The 25,214-nt window shown below is 37.0% G+C and overlaps 1 long non-coding RNA gene across 1 annotated transcript in view; it reads right to left on the bottom strand.

The window, feature by feature from the left end:
- LOC103664355 overlaps positions 1–13,461 on the bottom strand; it is a 23,228-nt gene extending 9,767 nt beyond the window's left edge. Inside the window, exon 1 of the long non-coding RNA XR_569008.1 lies at positions 13,416–13,461. This is a non-coding gene — a long non-coding RNA (uncharacterized LOC103664355). The remainder of the gene's footprint in view (positions 1–13,415) is intronic.
- Between the last annotated feature and the right edge of the window lie 11,753 nt (positions 13,462–25,214).

Genomic DNA, 25,214 nt, shown 5'->3' with positions numbered 1-25,214 from the left:
ATTGTGTAGGGAATGAATTCCAAGTGGCAAAAATGAAAAAAAAAAAAAAACTGCAGGGAAAGTTTGATGGTTGATTCAATTGTGGTGAAGAGATAGAAATTTAGTGGGGTACATTTGAACTGTGCTTTAGAGGTAGGAATAAGCACATATGCTAACGGACAGGATGGGGTGGGTTTCTGGTTTACACTTTTAAGTTGGTAGTAACTTTTTCTCCACACAGCAGGCTGGGAGAGAAACAGTTTTGATATGGTATATATAGGGAGATAAAAGTATAATTTTTAAAGAGCCTGTGTGATATCTAAGAGGAGATATCAAAATGTAGACAAATATTTGAATCTGGGAACATATAAGAAAGATCAGGTCTAGAGACATAAATGCAGAAATTTCCAACATATGAATGGCATCTAAAGCCATAGGAATATACATGGCAGAGACAGAAAGTTGGACCTAAACTGAGCCCTGAGAGAATCAAGAATATAGATAATGGGTAGAGAAGGAGAAATCAGGTAAGCAGGCTTACGAAGCATGGCCAAAGACAAGCAAAACTGGGGAAAACGTTCAGGAGTTTTCTGCTAGAGGAAAATAATAGAAAAAAACATTGGTATGCCAGAAGAAGAGAGAAAAAGCATTGGAAACAGAAGAAGGGTTCAGCTGTGTTAATAAGTTGGGGGAATACTAGGTAAGACAAAAATGAAATAGTGTGTATTGAATTTCTCAATGTGAAGATCATACAAAGGGTAACCAGGACCCCTAGTTTTCCTGGGATGACCCAAGTTTATGTACCGTTCCCTCAGTTTATGTACCGTTCCCTCAGTTAATTTCTAGAATAGTAGTCAACATAATATAGTGTCTACTTTCACTTTCAAAATTTCCTCATTTGGATGATAGTTTATATAGTCATGCTAGCTATTGGTGATTAAAGCAAGAGCAATTTCAGTGAAAAGGCGGTGATGGAAGCCAGATAATAATGGATCATAAATGGAATGGGAACTCATGAAGTAAATATAATGCATGTACAATAACTGTGAAGAAGTTATATTATGAAGAACAGCAGAAAAATGGGAAGTAATTGGAAGGATAACTGGATCTTACATGCTTTCAAAAATGAACTGCAAAAATCACTTACAAAGATCCTTCTAGAAAATTGAGCAACTTCCAAATCAAATTCATCTGTGCCATAAATCTTCAGGGTGAATAGCAGTATGATTTAAGAAAATACCTTCAGGCTATGTACAATAATTAAACACTCCAGAGAGTGTTGCATGACAGTGAGGGTTGCCATGGTTTAGAGCCGGAAATGCAACTCTTTTCAACCAAAGGCAAAGGACATGCAGAGTGTAATAAGCTGACATCATGGTGACAAATCCTAATGCACCAGATCCTAACACCTACAACCTGAAAATTGTACCTTGTATGGAATGGAAAAGGAGTCTTTCTCAACGTAATTAAGTTAAAGGTTCTGAGATGGGGAGATGATCTTGGATAATTTGGATGGGCTTTAAATGCAATCACAAGTGTTCTTAAAGGAAACACAGAGGGAATTTTGTCACAGACATAGAAGAGGAGGAAACAATGTGACCACAGAGGCAGAAATTGCCATGACATAGCCACAAACCAGGGAATGGTGGCAGCCACTAGAAGCTTGAAGAGGCAGAGAACAGATTCTCCCCTAGAGGCTTTGGAAGGAGTTCATCCTCACCGACATCTTGATTTCAATTCCAATTTCAGACTCTGGCTTACAGAACTATGGGTGAATACACTTCTGTTGTTTTAAGCCATTAAATTTGTGGAACTCGTTATAACAGCTACAGGAAACCAATATGGCAGGACTGAGTAAAGCTCAGTTCCCACAAGACCATGAAGTCTAAAATACAACAAATAAATTTTTTAAAAAGACAAATGCCAAATCCAAAGAGATTAAAGGAGATATCTTGGTGGAGACAGGGAGATGGAGTGTAGAGTTTCAATGTTACTGCACAGATAGGTTGGGTTCAAGTGTTTAAAGGTATGGCATAAATGAGGGTCCTCGGTTATTGTCCAGAGGATCAGCTAAGGTTCAGCCACTGGGAGGATGAATCTGGAATGATACAGATCCCAGTCAAAAGCAGTAACCTTAGGGTTGTCGGCCACTGGGCATTGAACAGATGCCTAATTTCTCTGAGTTTGAGTTTGTCTGTTTTCCCTATATTTTTATCTATAACACAAAGATAATGATAACTGTCTTGCCTATCTCACAGATTTCTTATGTGCATCACAGCAGATACCATATGTAAAAACACTTTATTTTTATAAAGTGCTATTTTATAGCTTACAAAGCTCCAGTGGTATTCATTATCAAATCTTGCACCCAGAAAATGGTGACCTACTCACCTGTCAAGATCTAAAATATAAGTGAGTGGAGGCATCTGCAGGGGATTTTACCAGAAATCCCATACCTGATTAGGATCCAAGTCCTTCCTGAATGTTTCTGTGAACTTCCAGAGGGGTGGAGTGGGACATGACTCAGGTTCTTGTTGGTGTACAACCAGGTTCTGTTGGCCATCTCATTAACTCAACTATTTCCTCATTAAAAACAAAACAAAAACATAGACATGTAAGTAGCAGACTTTACTTGAGATTGGGTTGAAGACAGAACAGAAAGGGTGGAAGTGCATTTCACATTAGCTGTAGCAATGCAAACATTCCAATGTAAAAATGTTCTTCAGCCATTTTCTCAGAAGGAAAGTTCCACCGACCCAGAAACCGTGCAGTCCCTGTCCTTACACATCTCCCAGGCTCTTCTCTTCCCCTTCCCTTCTTTGTCTCTCTGTTCTGTTCTGTTCTGTTCTAGTCCTTTCTTCCTGGAGCAGAAATACAAATTCCTCCCATTCTTTCCCAGGGATTATCATTGACTTTTTTTGTTCAGCCTATTGCTGACAGAGCTTTAGACTCTTACCTCCTAACCCGAGCGGTTATTTAAGGTTCTTTCTCCCTAAAGACCATTTCCTCTATGGAAGGAATTCTGTAGCCAGCTGTTATGATAATATAGTGCTTACCCTGCTATCTGGTAAAATAAAATGAAAACTTTCCCCAGCTTTCTCACATTTATCTAAGTGTGAGGGAAGACTTCACAGCAAAGAAATCATTATTTCTTCTTCCTCTGGATCATCTTGTGTTCCTTCCTTGAAGCTGAAGTTATGAAAGGTGATTCCTTTCAGACTAACTTTTTGCCCTTCTTAAATGTATTTTGCAGACCAAAAGTCTGTTCATATTGCATATGGAGATCAAACTGACTGATGAACTGAATGAATGAATGAATGAATTTATAGAATGAATGAATAAATTTATAGAATGAATGAATGAATGAATTTAATTAAATTTGTTGTTTTATCAACTGTGAAAAATAAAGTACCATGTAAAGTCAAGACCCAAGTATTTTTTAAAATAACCTAATTCATAGATTTATCGATGTCGGGTATAACTCATTGTTCAGTTCTATCTGATTTATGTTCAATAGTGAAGGTATGACTCAAGTCTCACTTTGAGCTATTTGCCAATGTTTCACAAGAATTTGACTTATGCTTAAAAACAAATTCAACAATATAATAAACACTAATGAAATTAAATACCAGGTACATACAACATGCTGTGTTAAGAACCTTATATACCTTATCTCATTTACTACGCAAAACAACTCTTTGATGTGTGCAACACTATTATTGCTACTTTATTGGTGAGACACACTCAACTGCTACTTTATCTTGCCATAAGTCACCTATTTAGTGAAAACTGAGTCCTAAACCCACTTCTGTTCTGTTCTTTTTATCACCAAATTGAATAATATTCAATGGCTAGTTCTAAGAAATTCCTTAAGAGAGTGTTTCACAAACTTTAGTGATTATAAAATCCACCTGGAACTCTTGTTAAAATAATAAATCCTAGGGCCCTGTTGTAGAGATACTGATTCAATTGGTCTGGGATAGGTCTGAGAATCTGTAACTTTAACAAGCTCCCTGGATGATTTCTATTCTCATATCATGTATCAGTAAGAACTCTGTCCACTGCTCTCAATAGAAAATCCAATATGAACTCCTAACTCAAATTTTTAAAAAGAAAATATATTGGCTTAGATACCTGAACAACTTCGGGTAGACTAACTTCAGACACATCTTTATTGTCAGATTGTACCAACAGTTCCAGAATTGACCCTCCTTGCCCTGGCTGGCCAGGTGTAGATCATAGGTCCATCCCTGAACCAAGCGCTATAATCAAGTGAATGGAATTTGCCATTTTCTTGATTTTGCTCATTCACTCCTTCCTTGAAGCCCAGGCTTGGTGTCAACTGTCTTGAAGCCCATGGAGTGAAAAGAGGTGGGAGGGAAGATATAATGGGTCATTATCAGAAGGAAGGGGAAGTGGATGCTGGGTGGCAAAAATAACAGATATACACTAGACTTCCCTAGTAAAATTATAAGTTCATAAGAATACACTGTCAGCTGCTTTGAGAAACTATCAAAATCATATGACTGGAAAGTTTTCCTTATCATAGAAAAAATAACTTGATTGCTAAGGTACTGTCCTCCAATCCTGTACGTTCAGATTACTACAAAAACCATCAGTATTATTCATATTATCTTTATGTCTGGAGGAGATAACATTTTATTATATTCTTGGACATACACTCTTATCCAATGCAGAGAGAAGGGAAATGGAGCAATGGACCAAAATGAGTCTTCTCATTTTGCAGAATGAGTCTATCTCAATTCTCTTTTGCTTACATATTTTAAAAAATCCAATACTTTTTTGGTAAAGTTTACTGGATATATGTTAAATTATAAACTGAGCTTTTTAGAAATTCACATCTTGGAGTTTTTGCTTCAGTTTGAAGAAGGAAAATGTTTACTAAATTAAGATGAAATAGCTTTACTGCCTATTTGCAACTCTCATTTAAAATCGAATATACTTTATCACTGAATATTTCCTAAAATAAAACTTTATAACCATCTGGATTCAGTGTTTTCTTGCTGATATTTCTTATAGATAAATGGTTTCTTAATGACTCTTGCGATCCCAAAGGATGTATTAGACTCCAAAATTATGTGTTTCGATAACCCAAAAAGAACCAATTTGATTTCTGCAGCTTCTTTACCTATAATTGCATTTCAAAATTTTAAGGATCCCAGAGTATTTTTTTCTCAGAAGTTCTGAATCCCCCAAAAAACCCATAGCCAATATTATTGTTCTTTGTTATTTTATATATATATATTGTTATATATATATATGATATATATTATTGTTCTCCTTTATTGACCTATTCTTCTTTTTCGAGATGGCTGTTGTCCCACCTGCTTTTTGCTCTTCAACTCTACTTTGCATTCATGGAGGTACAGAAAACACTGAAGAAATATTAATTTTCACATGTTGAATAAAGCTATCAATTAATGTTTTCTTCAAGTCATAATGAAATCAGATCTAGAATAAATACAGAGCTTTCTAAAGTTATCTCAAGATTTCTTATACAGGAGAACAGCTCTTATTAATTCTCTCTACAACTGTCTTTTTAGATAAACAATTCAATGTAGATAAATGTTGTTTGAAGAACAGTAGCTAAGACTATGCTACAAATATGAGCTGTAAGTCACTGTTAATATCTATGGATATGCAAAGCACCCGAGTTACATAATTTCCCTCCCTTTCTAGCTTACATTTTAATGTTAATACTAGATGGAGTGAATTAGAGATAATATTTCAGGTAATTACTTTCAACACAGATGAACCTCAGAGTTTAAGCCACTAAAAATAGAGCCCCTGAACATCAGTTTCGTATGTGTAAAAGTTAGGAAGTGACAGCTAATGCCAGTTACTTTTGAACTTCGGATCTACAAACGTGCTCACGGCACAGAATACTCATTCCACACTTTCTAAACATCTTTCAGTTTTGCTCCTTCTGCTACTGACAAATATCGCATCTTAGTGCAGAATTACACAAAATAATTTTAGCATCCAAGTATGAAAAAAGAAAATAGAAAAGTAAAACTTTTCTCCTCAAAACATAAGAATTAAAGGACAATAAAATGCAATAAATTGGAAGTGACTTTGAATCTTCTAGACCAATCTTCAAGAATGTTCAAGACTTGGGTGAAATAGATAAAAGGAGATTAAGAGTACACATAGTGATGAGCCCTGAAAAATGTATAGAATTGTTGGATCATTGTATTGTACACCTGAAGCTAATATAACACTGTATAGTAATTATACTTTAATAAAAAAATAAATGAATCTGCAGTTTAAAAACTAAAATTGAATTGAATTGAATTGAAAAAAAATAACGAATGTCCAAGATGTGAAAGCTAACGCTTCTAACAGTCTAATGGTGTCTCTTTCAGTTTGTAGGGATCAAAACTGAACTCGAATAAAAGTGGGAAGTTTGTTGGTGCATATAATTAAACCTCAGTAACATTAGAAAGCACGTAAGCAAACCAGGCACCAAAGGTGCTCCAGCAGATTAGCCATTCCAACAAGACTGGACTATGTCTGCGGCTGCTATTGGATTGTATCCTCGGAGCCTTGCACCAGCTGTAATTAATGCAGGAGGAAGAGCCCTTTGATCTACCTTGGGGATCATGCCCTTACGTGGACCAAGCATTGTGGGCAGGTGGCCTAGTCTGGGCCAAGTGGCCACACCTGTGCCTAGGGAGAAAGTCCTGTGCTTAGCAACTGCACCCAAAACGACATAGCTGGGGAGGGGCCGGTGATGAGGAATGGAGGAAGGAAAAGCAGCGTGGATAAAGGGAGAGAGAGGTACCCTTTCTACAACATGCTCTTTCTACAAGACAGTCCTCTTTCTAGAAGAAAGTACTCCAGAGTAGAAAAATTCAACACTGTCCACTTCAGCATTTATGTATTAAAGTCTAAATTTATACCACAGAATACCAAAATAGATTGTGAAAATAAATGAGAAAAAAATCGTAAAAAAAATGGACTTTTGGGGCACCTATGTGGCTCAGCCGCTTAAGTGTCCGACTCTTGATTTCAGCTCAGGTCATGACCTCAGGGTTGTGAGATTGACCCTGTGTTAGGCTCCGTGCTGGGCGTAGACCCTGCTTAAGAGTCTCCCTCTCCCTCTGCCCCTCCTCCAACTCGTTATCCCTCTCTTAAAAAAAAATAGATTTGTGTGTTGAACAACACATTTAATATAAAGGAGAGATGAAAATATTTCTATTCATAATTTTTCTTTTCCTGTATCATCAAAATGCCCAAAGGGTCTCAAACAGCCAAGGAAATTTGTCCTGATGAAGTCCTGTTGTTTTTCTAGTAAATTTCCCTCTTAGGCATTGGCATTCCCCAGAGTGCTAAGAACCTCCAAATCTCATTCAAAATGAGCATCATCTATCAGGAAAAAATAAAAATTTATTGATGCTTTGTGTTCATGAATTTTTCTTCAATATTTGAATAGTAAATGCCAGTAAGTAACAGTCTGATTTCAGAATCTTCAGTCATTGCATGTAGGCTACTGCCAAAAGTGCTGTATTCATTATTCTAACCCCATGAATCTTTCCACATATTAGAATCCCTTGGGGAATTTATCCCTGATTATCCACTGTATGCTCTGGGAATGCTTGATCGCCTGAGACAGACACTGTCCTGAATGCACAGAGCTTCTATTTCCTGGGTTTGGGCCCAGATTTACAGAGTCATGGAGGGTGTGGCAGAAAACGTAATGTGTAAGCTGAGACTTATCAGAGGAGTTCTGCGTGCAACATAGCTTTATCTCACATACGAGAGGAAAGAAACACTGAAACATGCTGGTGTGTGTCAATTTGGCAAATTTTCAGCACTGGGTTTACAGTTGGCTTAAGAGGAAAGCATGACAGCACATATGGGACATTGTTTATATACTCTTCATCCTTTAAATGTGTTTTTCTAAGAGATGGGTACTTGAAAAATACCTAATCATTCATTTAACAAGCATTGTTAAACGTCCAGCAGGAGTCTCATATATTGGGTTTATCTGATCAGAGTTTCCTATATCAAATGTTGTTTGGTTACAGATGGAAGTATAATATTGTGAACACTGCTGACAATTCATTTATTCACTTAATGTTTCTTGAGCAGCTTCTCCATGTGAGGCACCATAGGAAGCACCGGGAACACTAACATAATCTTAGCGTTGTAGTAAGAGTAGCAACAGGCATGTCAGAAGCATTACATTTGAGTCCCAGGTGTCTCATTCAATAGTTTGGGCAAGTCACTTAACCCACCTCCCTTCTCCATAAAATGCAGCCAATAACCCCTGCCGCCTCATGGGTTTATTGCAAGGATCGCTTAAGAAAAGAAAAAAACACAAAACAATTTCTAAGCTATAAAATGCTATACACATCATTGGTATGTTATTGTTATTATCAATATAGCATTTTATACTTCTGAAGTATTTGGTTTTTCTTCCCATTCTGCATGGTGCTTGTTCATAGAAGATCTTCTGTCCCTCAGTTAAGCAAAAGGAAGGCATTAAAGGTCCTCCATTCTCTGCCCAGTAGCTGACTCATTCTGTTTATCAGCCCCTCTTAGCCCATCACACAAGTAACCTGCATCGTGGGATTTGAATAACTGCTCTGGCCTCTTGCCGTCTGTTAAGTGGAAAGTGTGCCAAATTACTCAAGCAGAACTTGCCTGTGGGGTCACATATACAGTGCGAAGAGGGACAGGGCTCAGCCAGTGCCAGGAAGCAAAGCAAGAAGACATAGGGCTCTGTTACATTTCCCGTTAACTTTGTTGATATGGCCCTACTTGACCTTTCCTTGGCTGTGTCTCCCTGCTGCCCCCTCAGCCGAGGAAAAGGCTGCTAGGTCTCCCAATGACTCTGACCACATGTGTACTACGGGTTAGCAGGCGGTCAGGAGGCCTGCTAGGTACTAGTCAGAGCAGCCATCCACAAGCACTAATAAGGCACATTTGAACCCAAAGAGCTATTGTGCTTTCAGCAACCCTGTGGCTATTTTTAAATACAATTTTTGTTAGTAACCAAATTCAAGTTATTGCTCTTAATTGGGCAGTGCAATCAGCAATTCAAGAATCCAAATATGACTTTCCTGTGGGAACTGGCAGTTAGGCCTTAAAAAAAAGAAATACCTCCATTACAGAAGTTGGTATGTGCCTGCAGCGGTGCCTGCAATTCGGGGGTGACTGATTTTGAAAACATGTGTGACTTCTCCAGAGTACCAATAGCTTTCACGAAGAGATCTTTTCCTCTTCCACTTATTCTTAATCAACTTTGATGAGGTATATTGCTACAGTGGGTTGAATACTGTCCCAATACACTGTCCTCCCCAAATTTATGTCTACCTACAACCTCAGAATATGACCTTACTTGGAAAGAGGGTCTTTGTAGGGATAATCAAGTTAAAGTGAATGGAGCTCTAATCAATGGTTGGTGTCCTTTTAACAAAAGGGAAGTTTGGACACAGAGACACCAAGAGGAAAAGGCCATGTATAAATAGAGCAGAATGGGGTTATGTGGCTACCAGCTGAGGAACCCCTAAGATTGCCTGCAGACACCAGAGATGGAAGAGCCAAGGAAAGATTCTTCCCTAGATCCTTCAGAAGCAGCAGGTACCTGCAACACCTTGACTTGGGACGTCTAGCTTCCAGAACTCTGAATAAATTTCCATTGCTTTAAGCCACCCAGTTTGTGGTACTTGTTATGGCAGCCCTAGGAAACTAATATCATTACATAAAATAATATGCGCCAGTTTTAAGTGGGCAGTCCGATGACTTTTGACAAATATATACACCATGTAACCCCTACCAAAATCAAGGTAGAGAATATTTTTATGAGCCTAAAGAGTTTCCCTTTGCCTCTTCCCAGTCTGTCCCCCCAATGGTCTCCTGACATATATCCAGCCTCAGAAAACTTCTGGCTGCATTCTGTCATTAGGTCTAGAATATCCTAGAAATGGAATCGCATAGTGTGTACTTTTCTGTGTCTAGCATTCAGCACACTAGTTTTAAGATCCATCCCTGTTGTGTGTAGCAGTTTGTTCCTTTTTATTGCTGAGTAGCTTTCCAGGGCATGGGAACACTCCAATTTGCTTATTTATTCACCCGTCAATAGACATTTTTGTTCTTCCTGTCTGAACTATTATGAATAAAACTGCTATAAATATTTAAACACAAGTTTTTTTGTGTGGACATGTTTTCATTTCTCTTAGGAAATTTCTAGGAAAATAAGATCATATGGGTCACACAGTACTTATAGGTCTAATTTTATAAGGAACTGATTAACCGTTTTCCAAAATGGCTCTACTATTTGATATTCCCACCAGCAAGTTTTGAGAGTTCTGGTTGTTCACCTCCTTACCAGTAGCTGATATTGTCAGTCTTGTGTGTGTAGGGGTCTATCACTGTGCTTTTAATTTTCATTTTTTGGTGGTTGAATATCTTTTATGTGCCATTTGCATATCTTCTGTTTTGAAGTCCCTGTCTAATATTTTACTCATTTATTTAATTGGGCTGCTTATCTTCTTTTTGTTGAGTTGTAAGTGTTCTTTATAAATTCTGGATCAGTGCTTTGTCTGATACATATGTACAAATGGCCCCCTCTGTGTATTTTTCAACTTCACCATAGTATAACATGACAACAACTGGCACACTGACAGCCATTCTGGATTCATACAACATTCCTTTCTTCACTTTTAGTGTCGTCTTCGATACATTACATGAGATAGCCAATGCTTTATTATAAACCAGGTTTTATGTAAGATGATTTTTCCCAATTGTAGGTGAATGTAAGGGTTCTGAGCTTGTTTAAGGAAGGCTAGGCTAAGCTATGATGTTTGGTAGGCTAGGTATATTAAATGAATATTTGACTTAAGATATTTTCAATTAGGGGCACCTGGGTGGCTCAGTCGTTAAGTGTCTGCCTTCGGCCCAAGGCGTGATCCCAGGGTCCTGGGATCTAGCCCCATGTCGGGCTCCCTGATCCTCTGGGAGCCTGCTTCTTCCTCTCCCACTCCCCCTGCCTGTGTTCCCTCTCGCTGGCTGTGTCTTTCTCTGTCAAATAAACAAATAAAATCTTTATAAAAAAAAAGACATTTTCAATTAATGATGGGTTTATGGGAACATAACCCCATCATAAATCAAGGAAGATCTGTAGTGGGATACTCTCTCCAAATCTGGCTTTCCCTTTCTTTTCTTCATTGTGTATTTCAAAAAGCAAAAGCTTTAAATTTTGATAAAGCTAATTTATCAATGTTTTTCATTTATTGTGTATGCATTTTATGTTCTCTGAGAGCATGGGGGGAATATATATCTATATCTATATATCTCTATCTATCTATATATATATCTGCCCCCAGTTCCTCTCACAGAGCTCCTGAAACACTTGAAATTCCCTAAGTGATAAGAGCACCAGGAGCATCTTTTGTTCTAATATTTGGTCTTTGTTTCCAGTTCTTTATACAGGACTCCCGAAGCCCTTGTAATTTCCTGGGTGATAGGAGTGTCTTTTGTTCTTATGTGGTAGGTAATTCAGAGTGGGCTCCTTGACAGCTCCTGGATGAGGGTTGGTCACCAGAAGACCAAGCCGTGATTAGAAGCTTGGAATTTTCAGGGGCGCTTGGGTGGCTCAGTCGTTAAGCGTCTACCTTCAGCTCAGGTCATGATCCCTGCTCAGCGGGAAGCCTGCTTCTCCCTCTCCCACTCCCTCTGTGTTCCCTCTCTTGCTGCCTCTCTCTCTGTCAAATAAATAAATAAAATAAAATCTTTAAAAAAAAAAAAAAAAAGCAGCAGCAGCAGCTTGGAATTTTCAGCCCCATCCCTCTTTGTCTTGAGAAGGGAGAAGGGCTGAAATGGAGTTAATGATTGATCCTACCTAGTGATGAAGCCTTCACAAAATCACAAATGTATGGAGTTTGGAGAGCTTCTGGGTACCCATGGGAGATGCTGGAGAGGGGTGTAGCTGGAGTGAGAATCTCGGTGACCCTTCCCACAACCCTTGCCCTACGCATCTCTTCTGAATGTTCACCTGTATCCTTTATATCCTTTTATAATAAACCAGTACACGTCAATAAATTGTTTTCCTGAGTTCTGTGTGCTGCTGTAGCAAATTAATTGAACCCAGGAGAGGGTTGTTGGAACGTCTGGCTTCTTCTAGCCAGTCAGAAACACAGGTGACAATCCAGACTTGTGACTTGCATCTGATGGGGGTGAGGGTGGTCTTGTGGGACTGAGCCCTTAACCTGTGGGATCTGACGTTATCTCTAAGAAGATGGTGTCAGAATTAAGTTGTAGGACACGCAGCTGCATGTCCTACATGTGGAATTGCTTGGTGTGGAATAAATTCACATCCATTTGATGACCAGAAGTGTCAGAAGTGAAGTATTATGTGTAAAAGGAGAGACACACAGGAGGAAGGAACTGAGGTTTTGAGAAAAACCTCATGAGAACATGAGAAAAACTGGATGGTGTTTCTAATACATGTCCTAAGAAATTGTTTCTACCCCAAGGCTACAACTATTAAGCCTCATTTTCTTATTAAAGTTTTATAGTTTTAGCTTTGTATTTAGTTCTATGATCCACTTAAATTTAATTTTTATGTTTGGTGTGAGTTACGGTCAAAATTCACTTTCTTTTTTCCATATGGATAGTCAATACTTAAAGCAACACTTATTTTAAAAATAGACTTTCTTCATTGAATAACTTGGTCAACTTTGTTAAAAAAAATCAATCAACTACATATGTATGAGCCTATTTTTGGACTCTAAATTCTGTTTCAGTGATCGGGATATTTTTCCTTTTTTTTTAAACATAATTTGTCTTGACAGTGAACATGTTAAAATGACCCTCCTTTATTTGTATGCTGCTCAATTCTACAAATATTTAAGAACCAACTTATGTTCAAGACATTATAGCAGACACTGTGAAGTATGTAAAATTGATTAAGAGGAGATCACAGTTCTCAAGAATGCGATACTTTTACAACAGGGTCCAGAATCCATGTATTGAGATGATTATATCTGTGTGGGGTTGGGGAGGGGTTGTTGGGTGATGGGTTTATGATGCACCGAAATTTTATTCAAAATCTGGTATATGTGTGCCTTTGTACCTTTTGTTAGATTCTCAAAGGAGTAGGAGAAACTGTACCCCAAAGAACAACCTATCTTGCAGATATATCTACTGCAAAGGATAAAAAAAAATGTTGCTGTCACCTCTCTCAAGATGCATAATGGCAGAATTAGGAAGAGCAGAATTAGGAATGGCAGAAAGCCAGTTAATTGATGTGATTTTTTTCTTAAAAAAATCAGTGCACTGAATAAAATTTTTTTTGCTCTCTTATGGACTTTAAACAAAATGGTTTGCATCTATAGACAGCTAATCTGATTTCATTTCTTTTAGATAATTCTTTAGCTAAGACATTTCTAGTCAATGTACACACTTACCAGTCTTCTCTGGCTTATGACAGGTATTTTCTCTGAGCTAATCTTCCTTTGACATATTTCTGAAACATAAAAGGAAACCAACCTAAACTCTCATGTCAAAAACAAATCCACAATATGGATACTTAATTGATGTCGAGAGAAAATTAGCAGTAACAAGTTCAATGTTATTTACTTAAGAAATGAAGTTGAGATACTCAGTGACAACAGCAATTAGCAAAAAGCAGAGAAGCTACAATGCAAAACAGCAATGTCTCTTCCATCTCATTGAAGTGCAGTTCAAAGCACGGCATTGTTGTGGACTAAATGTGCCACAAGACACACATGAGTATAACGAATACCTATGTCCTCCTGGAAATAGCTACATAAAAATACTAGTATGGGAGAGAATAGAAAGTTTATTCTATTAGAGAAAAATAATGCTGACTTACATAGCTATTCTGACCTCTGTGCCTATATGGTGTTAAATATCCTCTGGTTAAAATCCCCCTTTCCATGTTCTTCTGACAAGACATTATCTCAGGTCTCAGAAAATTATATTAAGCAGTATCATAAATCTCGAGTTTTTGTACCTATTAAACCAGGCTCCATCCCTGTTCTACTGCCTCAAAATGATCTTCATCTTTCCACAAGTTAATGTATAAAATCTATGTAATTTTGGAATGTATCTGTCATGAGGAAGGTCCCAAACCATACCTTTGTATCTGAGATGTCCTTCCTTGTCTATGGAGGAATTCTCGGAGATTATAAAGAAAATAAAATGTGTCTTCTAAGAATAAACATTACATAATTTCTGGGGGTGTTTTCTACTGGGGGTGTTCACTACTCTTCTTTCTCCTAATAACATTCCTTTTTCTGCCTCTGCACCTTCTGAGTGTGATGAGATGTATATATGTTTTGAAGTGACAAGATGGGGATTTAGAAACAGATGATCAAAATTTGGGCCAATTTAGTAAGTGGGTCCTGATGTACCAATTAAGTTTTTTTCAGTGTTAATGAAGACTTTTGACATGGGCATGAGCTGTCACACTGTGAACCTCCCTACATGAGGGTAATAAGGACAACACCCCAAAATAACAACCATTAATTGGCTTGTGGTGTCTTTAAGTAGTACCATGTTCCAGGGGCCATTACAACCATAAATCCTTGTGTCACTAAGTGAAATTAATCAAAATAGTCACCCAAGAGTTATTTCTGAATGTAGTCCAACATTTTATTTCTGCCTACATATCTGAATAAGATTTTTTTGAGAGGAAAAAAATAACCCACTGCATATGACCCAAACATATTCTATATATAGAAAAAAACTTCACTGATTGGAACCACTGGGAAGACAATCATTAGTATACCAGAGCAGTTATGTAATATTTTCAAAAAGTGCAGGTTAATGACTTTTAAGTAAATATAGTAACTTGAAGAAGGTTAACAAATCGTTGTCAAGCAGAATTCTTTGATGATCAGCCTAATGAATGGATAATAAGTAGACTGCTTTCAAAGGAACACAGCAATTATTTGTATGTTAATGGTACTTCTAAAGTGCTTTAAATCAGGCAGTCCTACAAAATAGGCTAAACATTTGCCCTACAATCTTAATTGTACGATTAATTTGCTTAGATATCATTTGATTTTAAATTTTAAATGCATAGCATAAAAGTGAATTTTATGTAATGTAAATAAATTCTTCATACCAATACCCAATAGTTCCAGATTTCATAACAGGCAGTCAAAATTAAATAGGTTCATGATGATTCTGACTGTCCTTGATGTTTCCACAAAAGTTACATGAAGACAGTTTCTATAGGTAGTTGTCTATCAGGAAAAAACTACTTAAAGTTTCATGCTTTGGGAATCGCCATTTCTCTGGAATACACATTTTTACATATTGTCAAATGACAAATTAAATTGAGAGATCGGAATGGTAGAGTAGAATTCAGGCTTGAAAACAGGCAGACACAGTGCAATACCAGCTCCGATGTCAGGAAACTGTGATCTTAAGCCAGGTATTTAACTTCCATAAGCCTTAATTTCCTCATTTACAAAATGGGAATCACCATGCAGAAATGTTTATAAGGATGAAAAGCGTTGATTATAAAGCTCCTACCATGATGAGTGGCAGACATTAGATAGTCAGCAAACGGTAGCTAATGCTCTTCTCAAATTGTTGGTTTTGTGGTTATTTTATAGAATACGAAGAATGAGAAGAAAATGAAAATGAACAAACAAAATAACTCTGATGCCCCTTCCCAGACATGCAGAGGCACTGAACATTTCTAATGTGCAATTTTAACATTTGCTCTAAACTAGGAGAGAAATTATGTAGAATGTACAAATGTGTCAAGCCATGCACATGAATAAAAATGAAAATTTTATGCTTTCAAGTTATTAGAAAAACAATACATGAATGGCTGAGAAAGTGCAGAGCGACCAGACCTGAACAAACTCTCCAACATGGCAGTCAGTCAGATTTCAGAGGTAGTAACAGGCACTATCTTGTTGTCTTTATCTGCTGAGCTGATTTACGCAAATAAAATTCACTTCATTTGGCTACATGAATGTCTGAAATGAATAAAATTTATTAGCACCAGGGAGAAATGCCATCTTTTTGTATATAAAATATAATATCCTCTCTTGACCAATAAAACACCAACCCATGATAAATTTATTAGAAAACCACCATTTTAAATTCAGGCTAAAGCTTTAGCACGTGCTATTTATCATGAGTTAGTTTATTCTCCCATCATATCTCTCTGTGTTTAAATGTGATCTAATAGAAAATGCTTTTATTAATCCCCTCTGACATACTCCAGTAAAATTTCCAAGGTCTCTGAAACACAGAAAGGGAAGTGGTAGTTCAGAACAGCATTCTCAGGTCTATCCTCGGTCATTGTTTCGAGATAATGGCAGGGAAAGAGAACATTCATGCAGGATAATGGTCACCTGCTGTTAGAGTACTGCTGAAATAAAGAATTTTTTCAAATCAAAAAAGGCAAAGCAGGGACATTTATTTTCAAAGTGGAGATCTTGTTTCTCTAAGAATGTTCTCTTTACCACTCACACATCATTTCTTTTTCATAAATTCCAACAAAAAAGTTTTCTCTTTCAACCCTGTCTCTTGGAATCGCCATGTGTTTGATTCATGAAGGAGTAAATCAAATTTGGTACAGCCCTGAGGAACATAATTATACCTGAGACTTACCTTATGCTTGGTCCACTGTTTAGACACCTGTGATGGTCTTTTTTGATGTGTCATCCTGGCTAGCCTACACTTCTCAGTCATTTAGCCAAGCACGAATCCAGGTGTTGCTGTGAAGGTATTCTGTAGACATGATTACACTCTGTTAGCAGTTGACCTTAAGTTAAGGGTGAGCCTGATTCAATCAACTGAAAAGTCTTTTTTAAAAGTAGAACTGAGGCCTCTCTGAAAAGGAAGAAATTGGGCCTGTGGACAGTACCTTCAGCCTGTGCCTGAGAATTCCAGGCTATTGTTCTTGATGGCCTGACCTACCAATTTCCAACTTACCCAGCCAGCCCCATAATCAATTCCTTGCAACAAATCTCTTAATATACATTTCCTACTGATTCGGTTTCTTTGATTGAACCCTGACTGACCCCATATCCTTTTTGAAAATGCCGATTTAAAAATCCAACTTGAGGTTGGTCCAGTTCATTCCACTAATATGAGGCCTGAAGTTTATAAAACTACTTATTTAGCATATATTGAGAAAAAAAGTTAGAAATGATTGATTAGCTGCAGTCTATTGAATATTTAAGTCTATTAAATTCAGTATTTCTGAATCCAGCCTACCATATAGTCTTCTAAATATGGGGAAATATGACCTCATGAAGATTGATGAAACCTTTTTTAACCAAAGTTATGTGTTCTAATGCCACAGGAGGTGTTAACTTGACACATAAACTGTCTAACTATAGGGTTTTATAGCCCTTTGATCTGACCAAACTTTTCAAGTTTAACCTCAGATTCCATCATCTGACGCCCTTTGGTAGCATGAATAGATCAGTTAATATATGTGGGGGTATATTTATAATTATAAACTAAGAAAAGAAATTCAGCAGACTCATGACCACTGACATACTAGTCTTACTTTAGTCAGGATCAGTTCCAATATTTACAAATCATTCTAATTTCTTTAATTATTAGCTTGAGGCCAGAAGGCAATAGTAATCATTTTACAGTAAAACAGTTTATAATTTTTAAAAAAAATCAACACTAACCTGGCATGGCCAATTTTCCTTCTGTTTTCTTTCTGATGACAGCAAGACATCTCCCTAAGAATGAAAGTGGGTTGCACTGCTCCTATCTGACAAAACTTATCCAGCCCCTGTCACTCCACGAGGTAAGCAGCTCTTTGGATCCAAACACTCCCATTAATACTGATGGCCGGTGTCTCTGTAAACAAGTGTATTTTCCTTCATGTGTACAGTTTTCACCCCTCCTCTGGAATTTGGCAAATGGGCTTTTTTACTCTCTTTCATTTTGTTACTTAGATCTTGAGAACTTGGCCTGTTCAAATGTTGCACCTGCAGCTCCTTGAAAGCAAATGTTTCACATGTTAAAGGCGATTGATGAAACTGGAAGAGGCAATTCAGGCCTAAAAACACAAAAAGAGGCCAAAGAAGTGGAGAGAATATGCCAACTGCCTTCCTACCTCATTAGTTTTTCTTGTCTGTTGAAGGCAAATACCAGCTAAACTCTGAAGAAAGGTAGAACAAGCAGACAATTCGATTTCTGCTACTGTTTCTTCCATCAACGCTAATTATATGTCAGTTCGAAACTAAGACATATTTTAATTGGTCTTCAGAGACTACAAGGAAACTAAAGCATATTTACTTTTAATAAGAAATTTTAATTTCCTTACATTGCAATTCATGGCAGAGAACAAGTCTTAGCTAACTCTGTTGGAATTTGTCGATTTATAGAAAGAGAGCTTCTTAAGCAAATATATGCCTATGTCAGGGAATATTGGGTTATAAGCAAAAGAAACACACTTGAACCATCATAAGCAAAAAGGAGTCTTCATTATAAGTTTTATCAAATACATCGCAGATCCCAGGTACATCATAAAACTCAGAATCAGAAAAAGTCAGAAGCCTAGCCAACCTCTGCCTCCACTTTTTCTGGAGCAGATGGAATTACTATTCTGCCTGGCTCTACATGTCTTCTTCGTTCTTTCTTCCTACAGCAGAGCAACATTCCTTGTGTTGACATTGACACAATCATCTTTGTCTTGCTTTACATGATCTTTCAGCTTAAAATGCTAACAGACTTTAGCCAGGATCTCTGAATCCCAATTTTAAATTGTTTTAAATAACTAACTAACTAACTAACTAACTAAATAAATAAATAACTTTGTAAATAAATCATCTGGCCCACCTTGGGCCCAAATCCATCTCTAGTTCAGTTCAGTGCACCTCAATTTGTAGTTTTGGCTAGAAAGGGCAGGGGTCATGACTCAGAATTTTCCAAGAATAAACCACAGAAAAGAATGTGGAAAGAGTAGTTTTCAGAGAAAAAAAAATGGGAGCTGGGTGGCTAATCCCAAAAGATGTCTATCCAACGAAGTATGCATAGAATCATAATCACTGAATTTGGGAAACCGTATGTCCTGATTTCCTGAGAAATTTCCACTTTATACCTGTTGCTCCAGTATAATGATAAATAGTATTCTCTTTCACTCAAAACTATCTCAGTTTGGGTGACAAACATAGGTTTGATTCAGATATTTACTGAATCAAACAAATTTCTCTTTATTACAAGGTGATGTTGATAAACTATTGATGTTAGTTAAGTAGGCTGATATGTGACATGACTCCTTCCCACTGTAAATATATTTAAAGAAATCATTAAATACATAAAGTGATCTGAGTGACTTGAAAGTCAGTAGACCTGCCATACCTGACACTGAGACATATGTGATAGCTACAGAAATACGGGGTTTCAGAGAGCAAATGGACTCCAACTATCAGAATAGTTGGGAAAGAAATCTCACTGGGAGGAATCTGCTGACATCACGGTCTGCTGTCCTTTCTGAGCCTGGGCTCTCTGCAGAGACTCTTGGGAGAAGTGGTCAAGCAGCTGGTGAGAAACATGAGCATGGGGCAACCTTCACCGAGAGGAGAAAAATGTTTCAAATGCACTTATTTCACCTGATCCATTTGTTTCTACAATGGCTTTTATAATGAGACTTTCTTATAAATTCAGAGATGGTCAATTTCCCCAAAGTATAGTATATAGGACTCTCAGGAGTTCTTTCTTGCATTTTTCCTAATTATAGAATTGCTCACACTGGGAAGGTCAACTACCCTTCTTACTGAATGCAATCTTCCCTTGGGAAGGTATTGAGTCATCACCTGTAACAATGAAATCACAGTATTTAGTAGTAAATGTCAAAGTGAATAATTTGGGCTCAATTTGCTTTTAATGCAAACAAATAAAAACATGTGTACAGGCTCACTACAAATGCACATTTTGATTCCAGCATAGATGTCAAATAAGAAGAATTATTCTGGATCCCCTGAGCTGGGTGGCATTTCTGTCAGATGAGAAGCCAAATCCTAGTAAGGCTTATGCTTAAGCCTCCTTAGCAAACAGAAATAAACTTTCAATAATTAAAGGTGATGAATACACACAATCACTCTGAGACACACACTGCATCCTTAAGTCAGTTTAGACAAGAGACCCTGGGGGGACCTTAGCACTGGTTATCATGCATAATTAGTCTTTGGCAAGTCAAAGGGAACTAGTTCTGACCATTGCCCTCAAACCTGATTTATGTTGCTCTGTTCTTTCTCCTTTCCCTCTACTCTTTCTCCAACTATCTTCTGTCTCATTTGGCCTCCTTGAGAGAAAACAAGGGAGCTACACGTTCATAGTCAGGAGCCATAGACTTGAGAAGACTTTTCTACAATGTATATGGATGAGAAAACTGCTAGAGTAGAAACATACCACACTTGGAAAGCCCTATGTGTCAGTCGGAACTCTTGGCTCCAAGTAACATCAACTCAAGTTGTTCCACAGAAGAAAAAATATGCTTGAAGGGTATATATAAAATATACTGGAGGTATTTTTTGTAACAGCAGGAAGGTTAGTTACCTCAACACCTACTGAAATCCAGGACTTAAATGCTGAACGATTCTCATCTCTCTTATCTCCACAGATCAGCCTCATATTCTCCTGTTGCAAACTGGTTGTCTTCATGTGCTAGAGAACATGGTGGCTGGCAGTTCCTAAACACGACTTCCCACAGTGCTCCCCACCAGAGAGGAGCTGATTTATATTCCCTCCATCTTCCCAAGCTCAAAAACTCCAAGAGGCAGCTATGATTTGTCCTATTGTGTCAGATGCTTACCTTTGTACCATCAACTACAGTCTAATATGAAGGCTGCAAGAACACAGCAGCCACCATTTTGTCCACTATGATTGGACTAGAGATAGAAGATAAGACACTGGGAGTATTTTCTTAAAAAAAATACCCTGCTGGTCTCAGAAGGTGGCAGGGGCACTGAGCAAATAAAATTATGCAAGACCCTATAGCACAGAAAAATTTAAAATAATCTTGAAATACAAGTCAAAGTTGGAAAATAAAGGAGAGAATACCATTGATTCCCTAGTGAAAGGTGTGATAGAGCCTGATGTGTTCAATCACTAGGGCATTCATTCCTCTGGGCCACAAACACTAGCCTGGAACACTGGAGAAAGGCATCTCTGGAGTCAATAAGATGGAATAACACATTAGCTCAGAGGTTTTCAAGATTCTCCAGGCAACAGACAATGTCAAAGACAGATACTTTGGACACCACCCAGCACATACATTCCTTGATTGTTCCTATTAAAATCATTCTTGTGACCAAATGAAAATAGATATTTCTTTGAACAAAATATCAACACAAGGAAAAATATATTTTAGGCATAAAGTATTTTTCAGACATAAAAATTTATTCTAGTCTATGGAGGTACCAACACTTGGACATATAAATGGGAGGTACCATCCATGATCTCATGCTCTCCAGAGCAATCTACAGTCATAACCAGTCATTTGCAGGTTCTAGAACAAAGTTTATCTTAATGTGCATCTCTCCCCTTCCTGCCTCCAAAACACACACACTCTCTCTCACCTTACAAACTGAAGACACATGCTCTCTCTCTCTTTTTTTTTTCTCTCTCTCCTTACAGACAAACTGAAGGTTTTGAATTGCAAATGGTGGAATTTTAGGCACGGTAGGTGGTATATTATCAGTCCTTTCAAATATTGAAGGATGGCCCTGTTAATGAGGGATTCTTCACAGGTTAAAAGAAAGAATCATTTTGAAGAAGCCCAGAGGAATTCCAGGTGTCAAAGCTGCATTTTTCACTCTATATAATCATTAGGCCCCATGAACAGGAACTTAAAATTATAAGACAACAGGAGATAATGGGGATTTCTAATTTACTGAATTCAAATGGCCTAGGCTATTTCTATGATATTATACTGCAGTTAATAAGGTGAAACAAAAGATCACTTAATCCATGAATTTCAAAGACATGGTCTCAGGTTCCCTAAGCCTCCTTTTTACCCATAACGTAGATGTTTCAGGAGCCCCTGCTGAGAAATAGATAATGTCTTTGTCTTACTAAGTATCTTAGAATCATAGCTCAGATAGTAGGCATTTTAATATAAATATTCATTTTTTGATCCATAAAGAGATACTCCTGATTATGCTCATTATTTACTTTGCTCCTAGAGTAGGTGAGAATACCTTCACAGGTTATGTTTTCTTGATGCAAAAATATCCATTGCATACACACACACACACACACACACACCATCAGACAGCAATGTCTTCATGACATCTGGTGATATAGTAACCTCTGTCAGCTTCAGTTTTGTTTTTCTTTTTTTTAGATCTCCTGTAGGACCCTTGGGATCATAAATATATGCTGTCAATATTAGGACTCTCCTTAGGTATTCTTAAGTCTCTCACACAGAAAAGGTATATACAGGAGAGAGACATCTATGTAGGTCTGCCTCCTTTTCATCAAAATCACAAGAGTTCTTTGAAAGTCTAAGGTGAAATTGCATTTTTGTGCACTAATGTATTTGTCTAATGGTTGCAATTACGGTGGAAATCCACCAGATGGCAAAATGGCAAAATTATGTGACTGTAGACAGCAAATGGCTCTTCCTTTGAGAGCTTCCTTTTTTTTCATTACAAAAATAAACAACAACAAAAGCAACTTGGCCTAGGACTGCCTGGGTGGGTGGGACCCTAAGACATTGGCTGGTCCTTGTAATGGTCAGACTTTGGCCTTGAGCCATTCCAGGAATGTGTTCTAAAGGTTCTCAGGTGAGGTCATCTCAAGATCATAAACCAGAGTTTTGAACTATTCCTTCATGCAAAATGATGGCATCTAGAATATTAGAAAATGACTTGGGTTAGTACTTGGAGGGCTCAAAACAGTGGGTTAGAGAGTGAGAAAGAGGATATAGAAATCTCTAGCCTCTGGGAAAGCATTATTTAAAATCTCTAGAAAAGATGGCTCCTCAAAAATCCCATTTCTGTGTTAAATCATTCTCTCATTTGAGCATTTGTCTTCATAACTAATTCAAATCTCTCTAATTTCAGTTTAAGCCTTTATCTTTCCTCCATTCCCCCATTTCCTTAGGGACTTTGACACAGATTCTCTTTAAAAATTATTCGCGAGGCTCATGGTAGAATCCCTAGCATACCACTTCACATATCAGATGCATTAACTTACTCATATTTTATGTATATAATTTTATATATCTGTTAGGGTCCAGAAAAATCATTCTAGAGATCTATGTGAATCACTTATAATTTAAATCATAATCTAAATAATTTTGCTGTTATTCAAGATTCATTTTGAATATGTTTAATTTTAGCTTTAAAAGTACATTGTATTTGGTTTAAATGGAGTAACAAAAGCAGAGGAACTATTCTAATATAACTCTATTAATCATAAATGTAAAAGTAGGTTTAATATTTTCTTAATTCAGCAAATAAATAATTTCCAAACCGGATTATTCAGACTAATAGTGATTTATAAAATAACATGAGTTAGCGAATCTATTTTCATTATTTGAGGAAGTAGAACAGAAATTGAGCAGTTAACCAGAATAAGTCTCTGTCAGATAAACTTAAATTTTTCTGTTTTGGCATAGAATTATATCAGCTCAATTCAGTGTGAACTATTTGCAGTGATGCTATGAGGCAGGACATTTCCATTTTATAAATGTAATAAATGAGTTTGGGTGCCCTTTATTATTTGCATATGATTTTAATACTCTTGCTCCTAATATTTAAGCCTTAGTACTGTAAGTATTTTTGGAATAATGACTCATTGGAAGCTCTCTGACAATTTTATATGAATTTAGATAGATTTTTCATTTTTTCATTGAGTAAATACAGAGTAGTCACAAATTTCATTACATAAAATACATAAGAGTAGCATTTTTAAATCAATACTTAATTTGATAAAGTTTAGAAAACTGCCATAGACAGTAAAGACATAGGGCTCAGTGAAGAGATGTTGATTGGCAAGAACTTTCCCCAATCCCAAAGTTTAGTGGGCTGGGTAAAACTAATCTGGCTCTCCATTTTATAGGAATGAAAAAACTATTGACCCTCAAAATAAGAGACCCAAAACAGTAAGAGTCTAACTTGTATGTTGGATATCGTAAGGGGGGAAATGGCTTATTTTTTTCTCATTCTCTTCAGCTTTTTCTTTTTTTCTTCTCATTTTGAAGATATTTTCTCAAACTCATCTTCCACATTTTCTTTTTTTTTAATTTTCTGTTACAACTTTTTGAGTTGCAAAATATCTTCTTGATTTCTTTAAGCTCACTTTTTATAGTCTTTTGATTTTGTGAGTACAATAAACTATTTTCTCTCCTAAGATATAAATGAATTTTGTTGAAATTTTCTTCTGTTCACCACATCGTCTACTTGCTCCAACTTTTTTTTCTCCTATCAATTTGTTTTGGTTTAAGTCTTCTATATTAGAAGTTTTGCTCTAATGTCTGATAATCATTGCTCTCTGTTCCTATTTTTAACATTTTTAACTTTTAAATAGTTTATTGAAGCATATCACCAGAAAGTAAGTACATAAACATGTAATAATAAATTATTACAATAGAATACCAATGTATAACCTTTATGAATGTCAAGAAAGAGATCATTATCAGCACTTCGGAAGCCCTACTTTGCCTGTTGCCAATCACTATACTCTTCCTCTTTATTCAGAGGTGATCACTAGTTAGCTTTTAACATTGTTGATTACTTTTGCTTTAAAAAAATGTGTATAGGGGCGCCTGGGTGGCACAGCGGTTAAGCGTCTGCCTTTGGCTCAGGGCGTGATCCCGGCGTTATGGGATCGAGCCCCACATCAGGCTCCTCTGCTATGAGCCTGCTTCTTCCTCTCCCACTCCCCCTGCTTGTGTTCCCTCTCTCGCTGGCTGTCTCTGTCTCTGTCGAATAAATAAATAAAATCTTTTAAAAAAATAAATAAATAAATAAAAATAAAAAAAAATAAAAAAATGTGTATAATGGAATCATGCAGTAGGTATTATTTTATGTCAAGCTTTTCTCACTCCATTTGTGGTATTTATCCACACTGTGTCATATGACTATAGTTCTTCATTTAATTGCTCACTAGTGTATCATTCTACTACTGCTATGTATTTGGCTTCTAGTGTGGAGGTTTTATGAAAGGTGCAAATGTGAACATTTTTATACTCAGTGTTGGTGTGTATGTGCACACATTTCTGTGGCTATATATCCAGAGTA

Source organism: Ursus maritimus, unplaced genomic scaffold (assembly GCF_017311325.1).
Source record: "Ursus maritimus isolate PB19 unplaced genomic scaffold, ASM1731132v1 scaffold_18, whole genome shotgun sequence".
NCBI lineage: Eukaryota > Metazoa > Chordata > Mammalia > Carnivora > Ursidae > Ursus > Ursus maritimus.
Note: the sequence above shows the minus strand (reverse complement) of the source record. Positions and strands in the feature narration are given on the sequence as shown.